The sequence below is a fragment of the Ixodes scapularis genome, unplaced genomic scaffold, assembly GCF_016920785.2.
Source record: "Ixodes scapularis isolate PalLabHiFi unplaced genomic scaffold, ASM1692078v2 PGA_scaffold3__209_contigs__length_174095766, whole genome shotgun sequence".
In the NCBI taxonomy this organism is placed as follows: Eukaryota; Metazoa; Arthropoda; class Arachnida; order Ixodida; family Ixodidae; genus Ixodes; species Ixodes scapularis.
Genome location: NW_024609868.1, coordinates 43,866,878 through 43,880,111, shown reverse-complemented (window position 1 = coordinate 43,880,111; position 13,234 = coordinate 43,866,878). Strand labels below are relative to the sequence as shown.

The window sequence follows — 13,234 nt, the reverse complement described above, 5'->3', positions numbered from 1 at the left end:
AAAAGCGCGGCGTCATCGTCGTCAGAATTCAGTCGGTGAGCTTCGTAAACTTCGGCTCTAACTTTGTGTGTGACGAGTGTAGGGCTTCTGGTAAACAGATATTGTAGAATTATATCGCGCTTGTTGTTTTAAATGAAAAGCTAAAACACAAACAAAAAAACACGAACGAAAAAAATTAATAGGGCGGACTGTTTGGGTTTATGTTCGCCGTAAATACCGGAGGAATAATACAAAGCTTTTAACAAAGGTTTATATTCTTGTCAACTGGTTAGCACACAACACAGCGTGGTAAAGCAATGTGCCAGCTCGGCGGCTTTTTTTTTTTTTTTTTTTTTTTTTCCGGCGGTGGCGAATTTTTTTTTTTTTTTTTAATTTGGAGATAAAGTTGAGATATATCTCCCTAAAGCCTGGGTGACACTATTCATACATCACACAAAAGAACGTTTGCATACAGGTTCGAACGCGAGTCACCGCGAGATCCGTGCTTCGAATGCCGCACGGCAGCGAGTTCAAGGAGGAAACCTGCGCACGCGGCATTCGAACCACGGACATTGCCGTGACTCGTTTTTGCAGACTGTGCTTGTATATGGTGTATGAGTAGTGTGACACCTGCTTAAAAGACTCGAGAATTAAAGCCACTCTTCTCGGAAATAAACAGAGAGCCACGGCGGACAGCAGGGATTGAACAACCAACAACAAACAAATATATTGATTAACAAAATGATTGCCGAAAATTTACTAGTTATTTTTTAATTGGTAAAACTAAAGATAGGGTTCCATTAGAAGCTCGGTGAACGTCATCGAATTCCCTTAATTGAAATTAAATTTAGGGCGGCCTGAAGCACTTGTGAAGCGGGGGTGTTGCGCTAGAGTTGGCCCCCGTGCAGCTGGCGCAAGGACGGATACGCGAAATCGACATCCGTATTTTGGCATCGCCGGGCTTAAGCCTTTTATTTTGCAGCTCAGTATGTTTTCCGAAATTCCTGAGGTTCACCGCTAACACAGTTATCCCCCCCCCCCCCCCCCCCCCAATTTTTTTTTTCGTTTTTCTTTTTGGAAGGGGGGGGGGTGTAATTTTTGTTGTGGGAACTTTTTGCAGTTTTGCAGAAACGACCGGTATGCAGCGTACGGGTTCGATAGAGCTCATGAATGCATCGTTTGCTCTATTATGGCTACTTAGGTGGGAGATGTACAGAAAACAAAGCAGCACGAACAAGTCACTGCCGGCTATTCGCTCGATTCCTTCTAATAGGCTACCATTAGAAATACTCTGTGCGAAGTTCAGTTGTCCGAGGCGCCAACTTGGGGGCGGTAACGTTTTATTACCGCCCCCAAGTTGTTAACAATAAAAAAGAATACACGCCGATGCTGTGTTTTTTATCAGCTGTGTCTTGCAGTCTATGTACTTATTCTAGACGAGCTTCGGTGTTTTTCTGGTATGAATTTGGAGACCGGAAACAACAAAATATCGGAACGGCGTCCGTTGTTTTAGAGAGTTTTAGTAGATCGTTCCGATGGCTCCGATAACGATACCAGATACTATAATATATTTGCCTTGACCAGCCTTTTAGGGATTGTTTACTATTCAGAGTCACTGTGATATATGGGTGGTTTAAAATATGTAAGCAGTGATTTGTTTCGAATGAAGTAGAAGCTAATTAAAATTTATTGACTGCCAAGTTGGCGATTCGTAACGTTACCACAAAATTAAGGGCAACGTTATGAGAAAAAGAAGATGGTGCAAAACCTGTTGCCCGCAGATCTGAAGTTGGTGGTGTTTTTAAAAACCGCGTTATTAATGTTTCAATATATATATACATTTTTTGTTTTATTTTTCACGAAAGTGTTGTATAGATCTATGGCGGTACTTAAACTACGTATTTTACGCACCTGTTAGATAAACGTGCATACTTTAAAGTCACAATGTCTTGGCTTTAGGTTGGGCTAAGTAAAGCACTTCGAACTGTATAACAACAAATAGCAACTCGGCAAATCTGCGAATAACACCCTGGAACTGTTTGCTAATATCAAGCGCCACAAAGACCGTTGAGCCAGAACGCTATTTTGGTATCTCCAATACACGAAAGGAAAAAAATGTACCGTTACCTTACTCATTTCTTCGGCCGGCCGTAGACCAGAACCTTATGGCGTGCGGCTGGGCCTTTAGTTCTCTCATTAAAGAAAACACAGCTACAAATACTGTTTTGACTGAACGGTACAATAAAACAAATCAATCACGGAAACACAATATCAATTAATTGATCAGTAGAACTCAGGAAATATATAAAATAGGCAAGAAATGAAGAATTTGATCTCCAGACATTATTGTTACCATGTGCAAAAAGCAAGGACCTCGCGCTTGTTGCATTCGCTGTTTTACACGTTAAGATGGCACACGGTATAATTTTAAACAAAGACTGCGGAAAAACAAAAGGTGGTGGTATGTTTGTGTTATGCACTATGCCAACGAAAGTACACACCCGCAACGGCGCGAATGACGAACCGGACTTCCCATCATTGCGAAAGCTGCGTACCAGATGGCGCGACCTGTCCGGGAAACTCCATAGCACGGTTTTCATTGCGACCAGACCGAGCAAATCGCAAACAAATAATCCTTTTCGGAAGTTTTTTTTTTTTTTTTTTTACCTATGACCTTTAGTTAGACGAGCTTGAGCTCGTGTCGCAGAAAAGCCGGCGTCGGTGGCGTGACGCGAAAATCCTGATTGGTCGATAGGGTCATGACGTCACAGCAACATGACCTCGCGCGGGAGTTTCGAACAACCCACAACGCTTACGTGAAACGTGACGTCACGCTGGAATGAAATTAATTAAATCATAACATGGCAATGCAAAATAAAGGTCGCTGCATGTCGCACGACCCTTCGGTTGCGAGCCAGGCACGCTACTGACCAGGCCACGCAAGGCACGCTTGTCGCGTTCCACTTTAAAAAAACAAAATATGAACGTTCCCAAGTTTTTTGCTTTTATTTTTTTGCAGTAGCAAAACTTTTGGGGCTATACTTTCCGCTTTCATTTTCTCCAGCATTATTATTTCGTTTTTTTTTTTTTAGTCTGAAAATGATAGGCTTTTACGGAAACTCCAACAACAATCTAGAATCATCCTGCATTTACTCCGAGGCAGAAGGAACCGACGAATTCTAGTATAGACAAGCGTCTATCTTCTATTTCCCAAGTATATAGAGTGCAGACAAAGTCACAGGCGCGTGGGTGGCGGTGGATCAACACTAGCAGAATGCCTTGTTTGCACGAAATCTCACGCATAGAGGGCACTACGCACTCGCGCCCGTGCCTTTGTCAGCAACGAACCTGTGTTTTGTGCCCGGCGAACGATACTTCAGCGATACACCTCAGCGAACACGCTTTGCCGGGTTCACCCATTTCCAAAACTCCAACAATAATTTACAATCACCCTGAACTTACCTCGAGTCAAAGGTAAGGTACAACCCACAAATTGTAGAATAGACTGGACTCTAATATCTGATGAAAATAAGAAATACTTCAACGATACACCTCCGTGAACGTGGACGCTCTGCCGGGTTTACCCATTTGCAAAAGAGTCAGAGCCGAATGCTATATATATATATATATATGGACTCTGACCCCTCGTAAAGAAAGAAAGGCCGATATTTCCGGCATGGTCACAGTTCGCATTTTACCAGCTAGCGACTGGGCTCTCCATCATTCATACTTTAGAGCTCGCACGTGCGCAGGAGCAATCTCGAACTACAAGCAGCCGCCCGGTGTGTCAGGTGCCTTTGAACTAAGTCGGCTGATGCGCGTGCACGAACACACACGATAACATTTGCTCGTCTGTATACCTTCGTCCTCGATGCCATTTTTACGCTGTGTCTATCGTTTATGGTTATGAATAGCCGAGGAAGCATACACCTCGAAATAACTAGTTTATGCGTGACGATGGATGGCTGTCGGTTTAGTCACGGGGAAAACGCGTGCAGTTAGGGTTACTAAAAATAGGGGACGTGTCACGAACACTGACAAATCACTATCATCTGTCGTTTTGGACATAGGAGAAGCTGCAAGATGACAGTGACACCGTATTTACCTTCGGCGCCTGCCCTCAGTATACGCACTCGCTCCACGAGTATCGCGGCAGTAGGCGTTTAACGAAGCCCGATCGACGTATCCACTGACTCGCGCCCCCGCAGCAGCGATGCAACGCATCTTACATACAACTCTACAACAGCGACACCTTATATACATATATTTTTTTTTAATCCAGGCGTTTAATTTTTTAATTGCTCATAGCAATTTGGGCTATACGGCGTCCAAGCTTGTCTTCTCTTTGCGCATGTCGTCCGTTTGTTTACGTTCCAAATACGCCCACGCGCGTCTCCCCCCCCCCCCCCCCCCCCCCCCCCCAACCTCAACCGATGATGGCGCGAGCTTGGCTGCCTCGTCATCGCGCGTTCTACGCGTTCTCTATGCTCCCTTTAGATTGGCTTGCCCCCCTTGGCGTTCCGACGCGCAAAAGACGCAGTTTAGAACACTTGCTCGCCGTATAGCCTATAGGTCATATCATCATATGCTACTTTCCTGCACTTATGAACCTGGCAAAAAAGGAAATGCTCAGTCACTGAGTTGTGGGCGCATTCGTCGGTGCTTCCGATGTTCCGGGGACGAGTGCTACTGCGCATGCTCACAGCGCGTTACCCAGCCCAGCAGATAAATACGGCAGCGCATAACAAAATCGTACCCCCCCCCCCCCCCCCTCCCCTTTTCCCTAAATAACCATGTGTTAAAGGGACACTGACAGGGTACTTATGCTCGCCAAGGTTTTTGTTTGCACATGACATATGAGAGCCCAACTAGTCTTTTAGGTCCGAGGCGACCGACGCTAAGTTAAATTTTTTTATTAAAGGAACATGAGCCGGAAATGACTGTTAGTGCGGTGATTAACGAATGCTGTATGTAGCAAATATTAGTTTCAAAGTTTCTTCAGACTTGTTTAAATAATGCACATCTAGATAAATCGTTGTCTTTCAGGAATTCGAACGAGTGAACCTTGGAGATAAGGGAATGTTCAGATCTATCTTTGGATATTGAGGACCTACATTATTACCAAAAGAAAAATGAAAACCGTTTACAACTCCCTGTAACGCCGAATCAGAGCGCAGCTCTTGAGGAGGAGGAGGAAAGGGTAGTGAGGGTCACGTGTTCTCGGAGGGGGGGGTCATGTGACCTGGGGGAGGAGTCACCTGACCCCCCCCCCCCCAGGTCACGACTCTCAGAGAATTTTTTTCCGCTAGATTTAGCGGGGAAATTGTTCCGCTAGATTTAGCGGGGAAATTTTTCCGCTAGATTTAGCGAGGAAATTTTTCTGCTAGATTTAGCGGGGAAATTTTTCCGCTAGATTTAGCGGGGAAATTTTTCCGCTAGACTTAGCGGGGAAATTTTTCCGCTAGATTTAGCGGGGAGATTTTCCCGCTAGATTTAGCGGGGAAATTTTTTCGCTAGACTTAGCGGGGAAATTTTTCCGCTAGATTTAGCGGGGAGATTTTCCCGCTAGATTTAGCGGGTAAATTTTTTCGCTAGATTTAACGGGGAAATTTTTTCGCTAGATTTAGCGGGGAAAGTTTCTCGATAGATTTAGCGGGGAAAGTTTCTCGCTAGATTTAGCGGGGAAATATTTCCGCTAGATTTAGCGGGGAAATATTTCCGCTAGATTTAGCGGGGAAATTTTTCCGCTAGATTTAGCAAGGAAATTTTTTCGCTAGATTTAGCGGGGAAATTTACCCATAATGCACCGCGCGGATACCCCGACGGCGACGCCGACGCCGCTCAAGCCGAAAGCGGCCGCCTAAGAGCTGCGCTCTAAAATAGACATGAGGAGAGTGAAGGATGCGCTAGAATCTAACGTGATTCAGTTTCTATCCCAGGCAGGGATTTCGCTAGAAAGTTTCCTTGTCAATCTGGATTATTAGAGCGCAGCTCTTAGGGGCCCGTTCCCGGCTTGAGCGGCGTCGGCGTCCGCGTAACCAAGGTCATCCCAAGGTCACGTGGCCCCCAAGGTCATCCCAAGGTCACGTGACCCCCAAGGTCACCCCAAGGTCACGTGACACCCAAAGTCACGTGACCCCCCCCGGTCACGTGACACCCCCATGTCACGTGGCCACCTCCAGGGTCATGGCCCCCGCCGAGGTCACGTGACCTCCCCGATGACGTCATCGATGACGTCACCGGCATCCGCATCGTCATCGTCATCATCACTGATGACGTCATCAGTGACGTCATCAGTGATGATGACGATACGGATGCCGGTGACGTCATCGATGATGTCATCAGTGACGATGACGATGACGATGCGGATGCCGGTGACGTCATCAGTGACGTCACTGATGACGTCATCAGTGATGATGACGATGACGATGCGGATGCCGGTGAGGTCATCAGTGACGTCACTGATGACGTCATCAGTGATGATGACGATGACGATGCGGATGCCTGACGATGTCATCGGGGAGGTCACGTGACCTCGGCGGGGGGTCACGTGACCTGGGGGTGTCACGTGACTTCGGGGGGCATCCGCATCGTCATCGTCATCATCACAGATGACGTCATCAGTGACGTCACTGATGACGTCACCGACATTCGCATCGTCATCGTCATCATCGCTGATGACGTCATCGGAGTCCGCATCGTCATCGTCACTGATGACGTCATCAGTGACGTCACTGATGACATCGTCGGCATGGTCACGTGACTCCCCAAGGTCACGTGACCCCCCCCAGGTCACTTCACCCCCCAGTACCCTTCCCTCCTCCTCCTCAAGAGCTGCGCTCTAATTCGGTGTTACAGGGAGTTGTAAACGGCTTTCACTTTTTTTATCTTCAGTCTACAGTTACAGAGCAGGAAGGGAAAAAGTTTGTGCAGAAGCAAGGCGTGTGAATTAGGTCCTCAGTTGCACCGGCTTTAGCGGAGGTTTACCTGAACTCGTTGGATTCTGTTGTGTTTGACTGAATTCAAGTTTTTGAAGCGAACACATGTATTGTTAGGAGATACGTGGACGATATTCTCGTGTGCACCTTACGGGATGATATGTCGAACGGTCTCGAGCAGTTGATAAAATCAACAGCTCCTGAACTACGCTTCACTGTGGAGAAACCGGAGAATTAAGTAATGCAATTCTTGGATCTGCGATCCAAGAATTGTAGCCCATAAATGAATGTAATAATGGCGCTGCTTTGTTATCAGGAACGAAAATAATACAGAGAGAAGTGAATGACAGTATAAGGGACTGGTAAGGGAAACCGTTCGAATAAAAACAATTGGTAACTGTATTAGCCAGGCATTGTTTTAGCTATAGGGAAAGATAGCAAAGCCTTTTTGGAGGGTGCAAACAATGTTGTGTGTGCGTTTGTCTTGCTCAAGTAGTACAAAGTGGGCTCCGAAAGGGGGGCCGAGAGGGGTCCCACGTCGGTTTCGCAACTCGGGCTCAAGACGGCCCTCCTTGGGCTGCCCACTGGGCTTCCCCCTGTGGGACTTTCAGGGGGTCTACTGGGGCAGCCCACATGGGTTGCCCTCGCGGTTCCCACGGGGAGCCTACGTGTGGACCCAACCTCCGCACATGGTTGAACCCGCTGTAGTGTTCACAAAATATAGTAATTTATTTTAGAGAAAAGGATCTCGATAATTTTAGTTACTTTTTCAAAAAAGCATATAAGGTATTGTTACAGTTACTTCAAAAAATGTATCGAGTTACAGTTAAAAGTTACAAAAAAAAATAACGAGTTACCGTATCGCGGTACAAGTTTCGGGATACAAGCCAAGACTGCTCCTCACCCATACACGCCAACTTCGGCAAGGCTCTGGTTCTCACAGTGGAAGATAACACAAAAAACTAAGCGTCCTGAATAGGCAAATAAAGTAAAAATTTCAGGAAAGTCCACCATAAGGAAGGAATTGGTTCTTTGCGTTACCTTCCTTATGGTGGATATTGTTACCAACACGCTCGTTTTGTACTTATTTCAAGAAGGGACGGCGCTCTTCGAACGTACAATGCCCGAGGAGAATCGAGCTGACTGGATTTCCACAGTCCAGGAGGGTGGCAGAAATTTCTGACTGATACGCAGACATGACTCTGGCTCACGTCATATCGCCAGAGTCGCAGGATGGCGCCGGCTAGAGAGCTTTTTTTGGAACGCTCCGGAGCTGGCTTTCGATAGTGGGCACGATAAGAAAGTGCCCCGGAGCGCGAGAGTTTAGTGCTTTTTTCATCGTTTCACTAAACGGACACGAGCACCTCCGGAGACTGACCCTCGAGCGCGTTCTTCGAGCACCGGGTATTTCTCAGAGCGCGAGTGACTTCTTCGCGCTCCGTGACGTCACGCCCACAAACAAGATGGCTGCGCTTACAGAAACGTTGTCGAGACGAAGGGCGCAGTGGACCGCTGCCCCTTTTGTGTTGAACAGTGCTTTTACCGAACATGTTTAGATATACAGGAATATCCATTGGTGGATTCTCTGGGAATGCGCTAGCACGAAACTCGGAAATGCCACACTCGTCCCACTTTAGGAAACGCTAACGCTTGACCCCTTTACTTTTGTTTTTCTCTTGGCTTCCTCTTTTGCTTCCTCCATTTTTGCTGCCTCTTTATGGCCTCGTTTGGGGGTCAGTATTACCGTTTACCAAAGGGGGACTTCTGTGGCGTTAACCAAGGGTACGTCATGCTAACGGAATCCCCAAGAATCCACCAATGGGTCTTCCTGTAATTCCCCCCCCCCCCCCCCCCACCCCCCCCAGCTTTTTTTGTAGTTTGCCTGTCAGAGAACGTCGACGCGCTGAGATACGGTCATGCATATCACTTGTGGAAAAGATCACGTTCACACCACACGTGGAAGGAACCGTATCCATATCACTCATGGAGTGAACCGCATCCATCTTTTTAACTCCACACACACATCCCAGCCCACGCACCGCTACTACGGAAACCCACAGAGAAGAACAACCGGCTACAGCTGAGCGGCAACTGAGCTCGCCCGCATCCCGCCGCGACGCGGCGCAACACCTCCTACATAACAAAGCCGTAGTGTTTGCTGGATGAGGTGCATCAGGGAAGGCCAACGCTGGGCACAGATTTGACTCGACGATTGCGTCAACGTTCTGCTCAAACTTGACTTGAAGCCGAGCGCTGACGCTGCACTCGCTTCCAATCTGTGCCCCGCGTTGGCCTTGTCTGATTAAGCCATCTCACTTAGCCCTACGGACTTGTTATCTAGGGGGTGTTGCGCGGCGCCTCCTCCTCTTCGACTCCGCGCCAGCTGTGCGCGTGACTTTGCTCAAAACGAAAGGGCTTGTTTTGACGAAAGCCCTGCGGTGTCTGTCAGTTTGTCAGCGCCTGGGAAAGAGGGAGAGGTTGACTTGTGCTCACATCAGCGCTTCGGCAACCGCGACAACCGACAAACGAAAGACACCGCTGATGATATACGACAATGTTTGTTCGTGCATCTCGCCTGAAAACGAATTCATCTATCGAACGGATAGGGTGCCGATAGCAAAGCGACAAAAAAAGTTGTTCAGAGGAGAAGACATTCTGACTGTTGCCTTTTTAAAATTGCTTAGCCCAGTGCATAAATATACTTCAATTGGAAAGCCGGAACATCAGTTAGCGTTGCGGAAAAGGTTTGTTCGTGCATCTTGCCTGAAAATGTAGTTCATCTATCGAACGGTGGCGTGCCGATAGCACAGCGTAAGAAAAGTTGTCGAGATGAGAGGACACTCGGACCGCTGTTTTTTGCTTAACCCAGCGAATAAATGCACTTCGGTTTGAAAGCCGAAACATGAGTTAACGTTGCGGAAGAGGTTTGTTCATGCCTCCGTATCGTAGCACATTGACGGGTTCCGTGTCGTGCTGCAAGGTGGAACCTCGGAACATCTGACAAGTTTGACAGTTTCTTGCGTCAACAAGAATGTTGTATTTCATTAAATATGAACAGCATGCATCGTCAATAAGTATATCGGTCAAAGAAACTTTCCGCATATGTGCTCGAAGCGAGTCTTCAAATCTTTAAGGAATAGTAAAACAATCGTCAAAACTTCCTAACGTCACCGTCATTTTTTTTTTTTACTTTACAATCTGCCGTTTTATACAGGCGTTAATTAATTTAAGGCTTGGAAATAATTTCGGCTTCTGCCACCCGTTTTCACGAGATGCTGAGTTCGTCATAAGCGTGCGGTCGAAAGTGGCTCATGCGGCTCGTCGATAGTTTCGGTGTGTCGCGCTTCTGTACGCTATGCTGCGTTTAGTTGCTGCGCTCAGAGTATGAAACTCAGAGCGTCGGAGTAGCAATAAATGAGCGCGGACTTAATGCGCTCATTGAGACGCGCTCAGCAGCCTGTGGCGCCTTATCGCGTGCAAAGCTGTGGCGACGGAAGCGCGCGCGTACGGAACTTTGGTTCTTCGGGCCGACACGTTGAGGGTGACGTTGCATGAGGTCTGGGGTACACCTAAAAATGACCTCTAGCTGTGCTCTGCTTCTCATATATCCGAGCAAATAAATTTAACATATAACAATCACACTGCAGGCTGGCTTCCGAAGAGATAGCTTCCCAGTTTCTAGAAGGTGCAAGCAACCAATGGCACTTTTTTGCAAAGTCAACGAGGCATTGATATCTTAAAATTGACATATCACTAATTCATTGAGTTGAACGCGAAGAATAGACATTGTTATTATTTAAATTGCGGTTTAAGCCACCCCAATTTCACTATGATGATTTTCCACAAGAACCCCTTTTTCACAAAAAATTCTTTCCCGCAAAACTATCCTCGGAAATACGTTTTTATTATTGTTGCTCTGTGATTTGATGTTGTCCATGTAAATCTAGTTTCTTTTTAATTAATAAAAAAAGAAACAAGAAAATAAAAACGGAAAGCAAACTGGACACGAGCGACATGCTGTGCCCTGCGCTAATTAGAGAGGTTAGCTTTGTTTCTAACTTCCACTTCTCTCGTCAATTCAGCGTGGCATCTGATGCAAGCATATTAGGATGCGAAAAGAACAAACAAAAACTTAGACGCGTACGCGTAAACGCACGCAGACTGACAAAGGGAGTGATTGAGAAAGACAAGCAGAGATAGATATAATTGTACATGTAAAGGTGATCTTATATCGGTTAGTATAAACATATACGTTGTGTCTTAGACGAGTCTGCCCCTTTTTTTATGAAATTATGCCACCGCCTTTCGCAATTTAAAAAAAAAAAAAGAAAATGTAACTGTCATTGAGCAACTCGCGAACTGAGCTCGAGTTCAAAAGCCATAAGTTTACGTCGTTAATCATCTTCTTTTTTTTTATTTTTGGTGCAGCTGAGAGAATTTAATACCTTGAAACCGGCCTCAGAAGCACTGGTAACAGTGGAATTTTCTGCACGAAAGTGATAGAAAGAGTTTTGGCGGGAAAGAGCTGTTTCCTTGGTGTTTTCATACAAACTTCGATGTTATTCTTATTTTGTTTGGCTGAAGTATTACAGCAAATAAAGCTTTCTCAGTAACCAAACAAATCAAGGTAGTTTTGTTTAGTATGACGTGGTTTATATAAAGAAAGACGTTTTAAGTTAAACTGCACTTTAGAATATAATTAAATGTACAGTGAATTTTTCCTTTGACACTGTTTTCACTGTATGGGCGGAGTGAAGAATCAATTTGCCGTGTTTAAAACGATTAGCGAAAAACAAATTACTTTTTTTTAGGTAAAGTTATTTAAATAATATATATATATATATATATATATATATATATATATGATTTAAAAAAAACACCACACATTCATTTGATTTTTTGAATTGTGATTCCTTGTTTTTTTTATTTTTTTTTTATAGAGATGTACTGTTTATCTTGCATAGTTTGGTCAAAAACAATTCTGGAGTTTTGTTTTGCAATCACTTACTGCCTGCTTGCAACCCCATATGTAAAGAAAGTTGATTTGCACGTCCTAAATGAGGCTGATCAAAAAAGAAAGCACACGTAAACTGCCATACTCAAACGTCGATTGTCCAGTGATTTCAAGTTTGGTCGTACTTTTCGTTTGATTTTCAATTATCTCTTTGTGTACCGTCCGACTCTTCCTTTAGGGGGTACAGGCTGCACGCCATACTGGTCCGGAACTATCATCGACACGTGCAATGGGGACGAGACGTCTTCGGAGGGCCTCCCTCTAATGAAATGGGCACTACATACAAGCAAGTGTGGGATGGTATATTTCAGTTCGTCCCATCGGCGCTAACTTACATAGGCGTTACTGGCAAAAAAAAACAACAAGAAAAAAAAAAAAAAAAAAAAACAAGCAAACACAACGCACAAAGCGGCAGTGTGGAACATATCAGCAGTGCCGACACAGAGGCAGACATATTCGGCAGACCAAATTTATAGCGCCATACGGCGTGGGTCCATCGCTGTGCCTGCCCCACAAAACAACGGCGAGTTGGAAAACTATGAAACTCTGTCCCCGCGAGACACGCCACATGACTATTGGAGCACTTAGCGACGAAGCAGTTCATATATACCGGCCAACCCAGTACAACCGCACCTCTCTGGCTTCATTGTGTACCTACCAGTGTACGCGGCGCGGTTCCGCCAGTTTCGCTTCGCTGGTGAACTCACAGCCTACCTACGGTAACGGCCGCACGGCGACGCGCCGGTCGCGTAGCATGGAGTGTTGTTCTTTTATTTTTTATTGTCGCATTATTTTTTAGATTTATTGTTAGGCCTGTCAAAAACAGTCTTTCCTGAGAGGAAAGATCAACCGCGGGATATCTCGAGGTCTTTACTGACAGATTCGGGATATGAAAAGGCCGTAAAATGCTTCTTCGCCTCAACTGCCTTTGAGTGACGGCCACACAAAGTGGTCTCTTTTTTGTTTATTAAATAATAATTATAACTTTATCGGCTCAGTTTATAGTTTGTGCCGTGGCCGCGTACACCAATAGTAACTTTCCGTTCATCAACGAATTATTTTCTTCTTTGTTTAGACCTGAGGAAAGAAAAAGAAGAAAGATAACAGCACCGTGGAGCTTTTGATTTCGTAATTTGCCGAGAGCAAAAATGCATCGCGGCACTTGTGATGGTCGCCGTCGCTACCCGAAATTCGGCGTGGAGAGCGAAAAAAAAAAAAAAAAAAAGTAATTCCCAAGTTTGGCAATTTTTCACGCTGCCTGTGGCAACCATTTGATGTCTGACATTTTGGAATGCTCTGTCAC

At 45.6% G+C, this 13,234-nt stretch overlaps 1 protein-coding gene across 1 annotated transcript in view; it reads left to right on the top strand.

The window, feature by feature from the left end:
- Positions 1-13,234, top strand: part of LOC8029676 (nose resistant to fluoxetine protein 6) — a 67,379-nt gene that overhangs the window by 21,631 nt on the left and 32,514 nt on the right. The gene's annotated exons all lie outside the window — the stretch shown is intronic.